General features: G+C 30.5%; 1 protein-coding gene across 3 annotated transcripts in view; it reads left to right on the top strand.

The window, feature by feature from the left end:
* The first annotated feature begins 955 nt into the window (after positions 1–955).
* Positions 956–10,272, top strand: part of LOC106463520 (protein kinase C and casein kinase substrate in neurons protein 1-like) — an 82,391-nt gene continuing 73,074 nt past the window's right edge. The window contains exons 1-2 of one of the 3 annotated variants that reach the window (XM_022391043.1): positions 956–1,105; positions 2,608–2,662. The gene's annotated coding sequence lies outside the window, so the exon portion shown is untranslated. The remainder of the gene's footprint in view (positions 1,106–2,607; positions 2,663–10,272) is intronic. The other 2 variants (XM_013923563.2, XM_013923565.2) reach the window with 2 other exon arrangements.

A 10,272-nucleotide genomic window follows, 5' to 3' on the forward strand; every position in this document is an offset into this window, starting at 1 on the left:
TGAACCTCACATGAAGCAGAAGCCAACGAGACGGAGACCAAAAGAAGATACGTCCCTTAAAATTAAGAGACTTTGTTGAATTGTAATTTTGTGTTTGTAAATTCTGTACATTTAATTAAGTTATTGTTAATTGTTTATTGGTTTAATGTAAGTGGCTATTGTTCGGGACGAACAATACTAAGGAAGGGGCAGTGTTACGACAGCGGAGGTCACGTGACTCCAGTAACACGCCACGCGCTTCATGAAGAACGTCGGGAGACTACTTGATATGGGGTAGTCTTGTATATATAAGACCGGCCAAGAAGCGACGGGAACAATGTTATTGAACTGCGGACAGAGTATTGTTGAGTCGAGCACGTGAGACGTTCGTTGTGAATTATAGTGCTTGTTATAGCGCGACTGTTGAAATTAAGTGTATCGCAAAGTTGTATTCAGAAAGAATAAACCAGTTTTATTTAAGAAAGGACTTGTGTCGCTAAAGTTAGATCGGAAATAATTTTTACGGAAAATTAACTAACGAACGGAGACGTAACAATATTGTTCTCGGCTTGCTGCACAATATTTACCAAGGTGAATCTAAACGGATCCTGAATACCTCTGTGCGTCTTTTGGATACTTTTATGCTTCCTGTGTTTGGGCGTTAAGCTCGTGATACGTTGACGAATTTCAGTCACCTTATCTTTTCAAATCATTTTTCACAGCCCCAACGCTAAAATGACTTAATTTTAGCCAATAAAAATGTCCAAAAATTTCAGTTCAAATTAAGAAAAAACCGAATTCGGTAGTTTTTTCCCGACAAAAATGTCCCCACTGGCTCGTGAGAGGCCTGTTAAAATTGCATTTATTTTGAAGCGTATTTTTTTTTTTTTTTTAGTTTTTCTTTCTTATACTTGTCTTATGGTGTGCTACAGTTTTACTCTAGTGGAGAAAATGGGAAACTTTTCATAACCTTGGGTTTGCGATGCCACGGTTATGTGATTTACACATTTAATGTTACGTTTCGATAGAGTGTACGCCCAGTGTTAAGTTGACAAGAGTGTAAATATTGGAGTAGTGGATGTGAGTTTTTGAAAGGCCTGTTTGCTTTTATCAGCCATTATTTTAGGTAAGGTATTGATGCAGTTGAAAATTTTGTTGTTATATTTTCAGTTTGACTTTGAGTTATAACTTATGTTTATAACCGCACTGCCACTTGTCTGTGTGGTGCATACTGACTCGTTACACCGGCATTAAGCCTGAGGTAAACGCGTTAGCGAATGTTACTTTAGCTATTAGCAAAGTACGTGGGGGTTCTTCCTTGTTTTTGAACAGCGTTATATCTGGATTCGAATTGAATTGATATTGGTGTATATTCACATTCAAGTCGTATGATATGTCATATAATCGTCATTATGAAATATAATCTGACTGGTGTTTTAAGTTGTTTTTTTTTAAAGAAGTGTTTTCTAAATATAAAATTCTTAATCCTATGTGTTGTTCACTAAGAACACTCACTAGATTTGATTTTAGTTTTTAAATATTTAGAACCTTAATTAATAATTAATTGTCAAAATGTTGAAAAGTCGGACTTGTAATAATTTACTCTCTTTAGGGTGGACAGCCTATTGAATAACATAATTTCAAGTATAGTAGAAATTGCAACAATTATAGTACGAGATCTTTCAAATTTGAACCTTTTCTTATATTACATTCAGTTTTACTGATTATAATTTATATGAACAAGAACATAAACATATAAATAAGCATGGTGACAGTAGGTCACTTCTTTGCTATCAAAACAACCAATATATTAAAACAAAATTTGATACAGTTTTCAAATTCAAAACCTGCCTAACAAAAGCTCAAAGACTATAAAATATCGGTGCTTACCACTACTTTGAGCAAACTATTCAAATATATAAATCCAGTAGAACAATGTTTTTGTGGAAGAACAAGAATGTATTTAGACATCTCATGTAAAAATCTTTCACTCCAAAATATTCAGGTTCATATGTCTAAACATTTCACCCCATTCTGACAGATTGAAATATGTTTAAGGTAATCAAAATGTTAAAATGGTGATTGGGCCCTTAAATAATGGTGATGGAAAAGCATTTGTTGAAGACTGTGGAGTAGCTAAGCTTTTAAATATTCCTTATCCTGGATATTCTAATAGGAAACATAGGATTTGTTTTGAGTTGTGTAGAGGTTAATCCCTTGGTAAGATTTAGAGATTAAAAATAAGAAACTGGATTGATCACCTGTAAATATTATTTGCATTGTATATCTGTGGGCTTTTATAGCTTTGGTGAAATTTACAGGCTATAGGAACTGAGCATACATGTTTGCTTCTAATGGTTTTTGTTGGTTATCTAACTTCTAAAAATTAAAAGCACCATGGCCATGCAAGGTTTTCCCCAGGGATTTAAAGGAGGTCAAGGATCAGATATGCAAGCATCTTACTTTCATTTCTGGTAGGTCATTCCTGGCCAGTTATTCCAGAGAGTATGATAAAAAAATCTTTATAAAATAGTGAAAAGAAAGTCTATATGAATTCACTAAATGGAAATCTTGCCTTACTGATCTGTTATATTTTTCCAAAATATGTTATTTGTTATCTGGATGAAGGAAGAGTCTTGGATTTTCAAAAAAACTTTTTATGAAGTGCTACGGAAAACATTAGGTAAGAAAATCAAATTCACATTGGTAGGGGTTGAGAAAATAGTAGTTAATTAGATAGTAGGATAATAAATAAGCTTAGTATTCTGAAAATTGTTTAATCTCAAAGTCTAAGTTCAAGGGAGATCCAGTTCAATCTACACTTTGATCAACGTGTGTTATTGGTTTATACTAGTTCATGTTCACACCAACAATATGTTAGACAGTAGGATGTTTGGATGAGAGAAAGCGAAAGTTATTATTAATGTTACTAGTGGAGTACCTTATAACTTTGTGTTTGGGCTTTGCTTTTTTGTTATTTATATTAATAATTAGGACATAATTAGTAAAGTTCACTCATGATTAAACTTCTGGATATTTCTAGCTGCATTAAAGATGTTTAGGTATTATGGAACTACTTGGATTAATTGATAAGTTTGACAGATATTTGGCAAATGACTTTTAATTGGTGCGAGGTAATGCATTTGAGATTGTCAGAATTTGGATCATGTGTTCAATATATATGAGAACCCATTCAGTAGTGACTTGTAGAATGAGATGATTTTGACAGCAGTGTAGGCCAGGACCTTATGAGGGTAATTGATGAGTTTCTGAAAATTAAAGGATAGGTTTAAAATTTTACTTTTCTCAAACCAGTGTATGAAAGGATAACATTGAAGGATGAAATGGCATTGTGTTGTCTGCATGCTATTTTCTTGGAAGAGTGTTAAAATCTCTCATATTTTTAACATCTGAACCAAGTCTGTCCTTATCTTTTATACTCCTCGGTATCTTAGATGTGAAATATTACATTTAACTTTATTTGATATTTTTGGTTACTTGTTTTTTGGGTGAAGGATAACCTTAATAGATCAAATGGCCTTCTGCCACTTTGTTTTATTTAGTTGTTTTGTATTTTTTATATGGTAATAAACTTAGGATGTGTGCCATTAAAAGTGTTTTTTAATAAGTTTCCACACTTTACAGTTGTAACAGGAAAATACTTCACCTGACTCAGCCCATTTGCTTCCCCTGGATTGTTTTAAATCAAACCCTTTCTATTTAAAAGACAATCTTACTTACAACCTTTATATCACAAGCAAGTTTAAATATCTTATAAATAGATCACTGTATTGTCCATATGTTCAATAGAAGTATAATAAGTATAATGCATTAAAAAATGTCAAAACAGAAACCTTCAGATCTACTAAACACATTTTCATGCTGTCAGGAAACTTAACACTTTCATTGTTCTACTACAAGATACTTTTATCTTTTTCCTAGCATTTACTGTGCATTTAATTTCACTTTGAAAGTATAACATGGGACCATCTGGTATGTCTAGACTGTTTCATTTTCTACTTCCACCTACTCCAAGTTGCTGTAAGAACATTTTTTCATATATCCAACACTAATCTCTATAATACACATCCAGTCTTCTTTTAAAAATTCCTTCATTGTTGTAGCTTCTATCACATCTAAAGGGAAACTTTTATAGGCAGACCACCCTATTAGAAAAGTGACACTGCTTTAACTGGAGTCATGTCTATGTTTTCCATACCTTATCCATACCCTAAATTTGCATTTTCTAATCTTACTGCCTGTTAATATTTTTGTAAAAATTTCATCTATATTTATGAATTCTAAATCATGCCCCCTACATTCCCGAGCCTTAAGGAGGGGCTTTAAATATGAAATTATTCAATTTTTTTTATTTACATAATTTTTGTAATACAGGTGCCTTTCTTTTATTTATTTTTTTAATGGTCCAGTATTTTCCGTATTACATGCAAATATAGTTCTAATTTAGTTGACATGTTATTCTGAAGCGAATGTGACTAAAATTGATTTTTATTTAACTTTTATTGTCATTAATGTCCATGTCATGCAACTTAATGTTTTGAAACTTTGGAATTGAAAGCTTAATTTTCTTGTTTATCCACATGAGAATGGGATTTAAAATTGATTATCTAAAATACAGTAGGGTCAATACATTGTACCAGTCAGCTTGACTTTATAACATATTCTGTTAAATATTTCAGGTGTTGATGACACTTTCTTCCTCAAAAGCTGCTTATTTTTAGTTGCATACAGTGAATATCATAACCCTTTTAATGTTAGCTTTTCTTAACTAAGATTACTTTGGCTTTTTATATTATGTTCAGTGTATATTTGAATAAGGATGTCAAAGATAATACAATGGTAATACAAGAATCTTTAGTTCTCAGCTTTTCATGCAGGAAAAAATCCTTTAAAACTCTATAGCTTAGCTGCTGTAAAAAAAAAGAAAAATTTATCCAGTTAATATGCCAAAAATTTAAATCTTCCATAAAAATAGCATTGAATCAATTTGTTATATAGTGTGTTATATGTCATGAGAAGTTACTATTAATAATACTTTTTGTTATTTATTATAAGAAATTTTAATCCTCTCAAGTTACATCTTTATACTCAATCTTTTTTCTTCTACCAGTTACATCAAATCTGACAACCAGCATCTAAAGGCTTGTTTTAAAATCCAGTTCTACAGTAAAACATGTAGTCTGATGAGTTTAGCTCTAAATACAAGTAAACAGATACAAATATGTTATTTTTGGATGACCTTACATTTTTTTCCTTCTCTGTGCATGTATTTTTTTTTATTTGAATCCAGTAGATTATCATACATATGGACAACAAGAGACAGGTTGTTTTATGGCTGTTTTGCAAATATATATACACACACACACACATAACATCCTGCTGTATAATAAGATGGTTGTTTTACTGTTTATAGCTGTATGTTAACACATAAACTTAGTAGGTTATCAGTTTTACAATTCTGTGACTTTTAGTAGAGATGTTCTACTTTTATAGAGGAAGATTCAGAAATAACTGGTTTACATTATGTGACTTTTAGATGATGGGTTCTTTTTTTTAATGTTTCATATGTTTGATTTATATTCTCACTCTTGAGATAGAAAGTGGTCTCTGCATATTGATTAACTCGGTAGACTCGTTCACAGTGTGTTAAATAAGACATTGAGAATACCGTGGGTAACATCAGTAGATATTACTGGCATTTTTCATTTGAAGTAATTGAAATACTAATAACTATAGGCAAAAGCCATCAGTGAAAATAAATCCACCTTTGAAGAAAAAAAAACTTAAACAAGAAATATAGTTTTAAGTTGTCATGTTTGTTTGTTTTCAGTTGGTCATTCACATGCTAACAGTAAATTATTGATTGACCAGTGTGTGATGACTGACTAGTATTTGATGTGTGGATTAAAAAATAAAACTTATGCTGCAAAATATTTTGTATGAACTTTCTAGACATAGTAGCATTATATAATGTATAAATACATGTACTTAGCTAGTATACAAGGTTTTATTTGATTGTCAGTAAATCTGTGTGAGATAAATAAAACTGTTTTGCTTGGTTATTTCTTTTTTTTTCAATTCCAAGTAGATAATTAGGCCTAAAAGATTTTTGGTTCCAAATCACAGGCTTTCTATGATTGATATCTCTTGCTATAGGAATAAATTGCTTTCCTTGTTCAAATTGATTAGGAGTAGCAAAAGAATAAAAGGCAAAGAATGTGTAACCTTGTGGTAATGCAAATAGTAAGATGATTTTTTAATGAATGGGATAAGCTGCAGTTTATAGAAGTTAAGTATAGTGTGGAGTTTGACTATATTTATTTGGTACATTAATTTATATTTCTTTGAGGAAATGATGATGTGAACTTTGGTTAAAATTGAGAGTGAATGAAACAAAGAAAATTAAGACATAGTTGAAGCTGTAACAAAGATCTTAAGAAGAGATTGTATGAGTATTTTAGTGATGTAATTCACCTATTTAAATAAACAACTTGTATAAACTTAGTATGTTAATGAATGGAAGAGTTTGGTTTGTCTAAAATATTGCATTTAACGTACAAATTTGGTATTTAACTAAAAATAGTCAACATAATTAATGTTTACTATAATTCTGAATTCACTTTGTGTATCTTCACAGAATTTGGCAAACTTCTTGTAAGTGTGAAAATTCTGTTGTACACAAGAAATCAGAATTTTTAATAAAAGGTTTTTTACTAAAGATTTGTCTAAATTTAGTTACTGAGTCAGCTTGACTCTGACCAGTCTGAGTGTAAGGTGAATTTCATGTTAAGTATTAATTTTTCATGTTACAATTTTCATATTTTATCTGCATAACCTCTATAATTTCATTAAAGCATGTCAAAAGTTTTTTTTTAATAAAAAAATCTTTCTGCTATTTTGTCTACCATAACACCAACTATAGCAAAATCATGATCAATATACAGTGAAAGTTAAAGCTGAAAACTATGAAGTTAAAATTAACAATTCCTTTTCTCTCTGATTCTGATGTATAATTTCCCCTAGCTTTATTTAATTTTTATCTTCAAAGTTTTCACTGTTAACCTTTCCACATCTGTTTAACCGGCTTTTTGAAAGATCAGCTTTTTACTTTCACGGTTACTAAAATACTTCAGTTATATTCTTAACATAACTTCTTTTTTGTATAAACTCTTAAAGCTATTTAACAGTTTTCTTTAATAAGGTATTTTTGAAAGTTTTTAGGACTCATCCTATTTTATTGTGAGTAATATTAAACTAGAATTGAAATTCTTAAACAGTATCAACTCGTGTCACAAAGTGTTGATCTTTTAAGCTTATAATTACGACTGTCCATTGTTATTCTTTATACTGTTAGTGACTCGTGAAGCAGGTCAGAAGCTAGCTTCAATAAAATAATTTACTCTGTAGATATGAATTTGGCAAAAGCTCATGTGTTAATTTTCATTCTTTTGAAAGTTGTTTGAATATAAAAGATAAATTTACGCTTTGTAATAGGAAAGATAATTAACATATGCTGTTTATATATACACGTTATATTTAGTGTAATTTCCAATCTTGGGTTTGTCTTTTTGGCTTGTATCTCGATAAAATGGGGCATGTACAGCTTTAAAGCATACGTGTACATACATCAGCCTATATAATTTATTTAGAATGATAAACTGAGTTCACCACATCTCCTTTACACAAAGCATGCACATGTTTTGTAAGAAAGTGTTTTAAAAGACATTGTGGCACTTGACAGTGTACTATTAAACCCACTTGCCAGTTCCTGTTCCTTTCTTTAGACTCCAATTAGTGTAGATACTTTAGTTTTTAAAGTGTTCTTATACATCAAGAGGAATAGAGTTCTTAACAAAACAAAACATGTTTACAAACTTTAAGAACAATATTCAGTTGAGCAAGAAAATAAAAATTTCTAAGTTTCAAATCAAGGGGTATTGCAATTTTAATAGAATATCATGCTCTTGAAATTATTTTTTAGAAAATACAGTAGGAAATTTTAAATCCCTCATATCATAATAATTTTTTTTTATATGGTATTGATGTAATGTGTTCTCTCTTTGAACAAGTTATTTTAAATTATCTAAGAACAATAAAGTCCAGTCCATGTAACAATAATGAATTAAATTATTTCTTCAATAACATTTACTACAAGCTAACATTTACTTTGATGCAAGTTATAGGCCTAAGTTCACATACAAACTTACACTCTGAAATTACTGTAGGCCTAGTACACTAACAATATTAACAAAAATTTCCTTGATTGATGACAAGTGCTGGCTAACTTACTGATTAGTAAACAGAAGCACTTACTCTTGATCAGTCTTCTATTTAATATTTCACACACTGAATACTTCATTCAATTCTCAGTCACTGAACTAACTGATCTTTCACTACCCATTACTCATATTTATAACTAATGTATCAATCTAGGTATTAATAATGGTTGGAAAAATGACGAGGAACCCACTTTGAGTCTAATAATGGTTGGAGATGGCTTGAATGGGTAATGAAGAAAAACTAATACAAGTTTAACATAACAGCAAATGTACAACGTTTCGACAAGGTTTTGTCATCATCAATGTACCTGATGATGACAAAACCTTGTCGAAATCTTGTACATTTGCTGTTATGTTAAACTAATATTAAAGTTTTTCTTTATTACCCATTCAAGCCGGAATCTAGGTATTAGTTGAACTTTCCAAGTATTCTAGGACTACTTTTATGAAGTTACTTGATTTTAATATCATGCACCCTCTAGCAAACAATGAAAATATAGCTTACAATGGTACAAATAATGACTTACTTACTGTATACATGGGTTAAGTTGCTTCTTCCAAAATGTCTTGAACTACATAGAGTAGAAGTTTTGACTGAATTGAGATTTATTTTGGTGACTGACCAATGGGTCCCCTATTCACCAGCCTCTGGTGCCTTCAGTTATGGGAAGAGTATACGTATTAATCAATAGAATAAGTTTTAGGGTGTTCTGTTTTTTAAGGCATAGGGAACAGCTGTTTGTTAGACATGATTTCCAAATGTGAGAAGGGGAAAGCCCATAACTTGTATGGATCAACTGTGTTTAGTTAACCAAATATATTTTAGGATGAAGCATACATATAAAGATCTATTTAGAATTTCACATGATATACTTTTAAACAGCATACCTGTAAGACAAATATCTTAAGTTTTATAACTTTTTTTCTTTTAATACAGCTCAAATTTTACATGCTGTTATAATTTCTCTGTTTATAAGAAACTCTAATCTACTTTAACTCTTCAGTTATGAGGAGAGAAAATTACATTGGACAAGTGTGTGTGTGTGTGTCTTAAAGCATTTTTGTGTTGCTATGTGATACATAATCTACATACTAAACTGGAGGTACTTATAAAAGTTCAGCTTTATCTTTATTACTAATGTGTTTGACAATATGTTACTATTTCAGTCATTCTGTTAACAAACCTATTGTGAATGTGTTTCATTTTAATAAACCCAATATGTTACTATTTCAGTCATTCTGTTAACAAACCTGTTGTGAATGTTTTATTTTAATAAACCCAATATGTATGTTACTATTTAAGTCATTCTGTTAACAAACCTATTGTGAATGTGTTTCATTTTAATTAACCCAGTATGTTACTGTTTAAATCATTCTGTTAACAAACCTATTTTGGATGTTTTATTTTAATAAACCCAGTATGTTACTGTTTAAGTCACTCTGTTAACCAAACCTATTGTGAATGTGTTTCATTTTAATTAACCCAATATGTTACTATTTCAGTTATTCTGTTAACAAACCTATTGTGAATGTGTTTCATTTTAATTAACCTAATATGTTACTATTTCAGTTATTCTGTTAACAAACCTATTGTGAATGTGTTTCATTTTAATTAACCCAGTATGTTAGTGTTTAAGTCACTCTGTTAACCAAACCTATTGTGAATGTGTTTCATTTTAATTAACCCAGTATGTTACTGTTTAAGTCACTCTGTTAACCAAACCTATTGTGAATGTGTTTCATTTTAATTAACCCAGTATGTTACTGTTTAAGTCACTCTGTTAACCAACCTATTGTGGATGTTTTATTTTAATAAACCAAGTATGTTAGTGTTTAAGTCACTCTGTTAACCAAACCTATTGTGAATGTGTTTCATTTTAATTAACCCAGTATGTATGTTACTGTTTCAATCACTCTTGTAACAAACCTATTGTGAATGTGTTTCATTTTAATTAACCCGTACATGGATATGTGTCTAGTCAGTATGTATCTA

The sequence above is a fragment of the Limulus polyphemus genome, unplaced genomic scaffold, assembly GCF_000517525.1.
Source record: "Limulus polyphemus unplaced genomic scaffold, Limulus_polyphemus-2.1.2 Scaffold1429, whole genome shotgun sequence".
Taxonomy (NCBI): domain Eukaryota; kingdom Metazoa; phylum Arthropoda; class Merostomata; order Xiphosura; family Limulidae; genus Limulus; species Limulus polyphemus.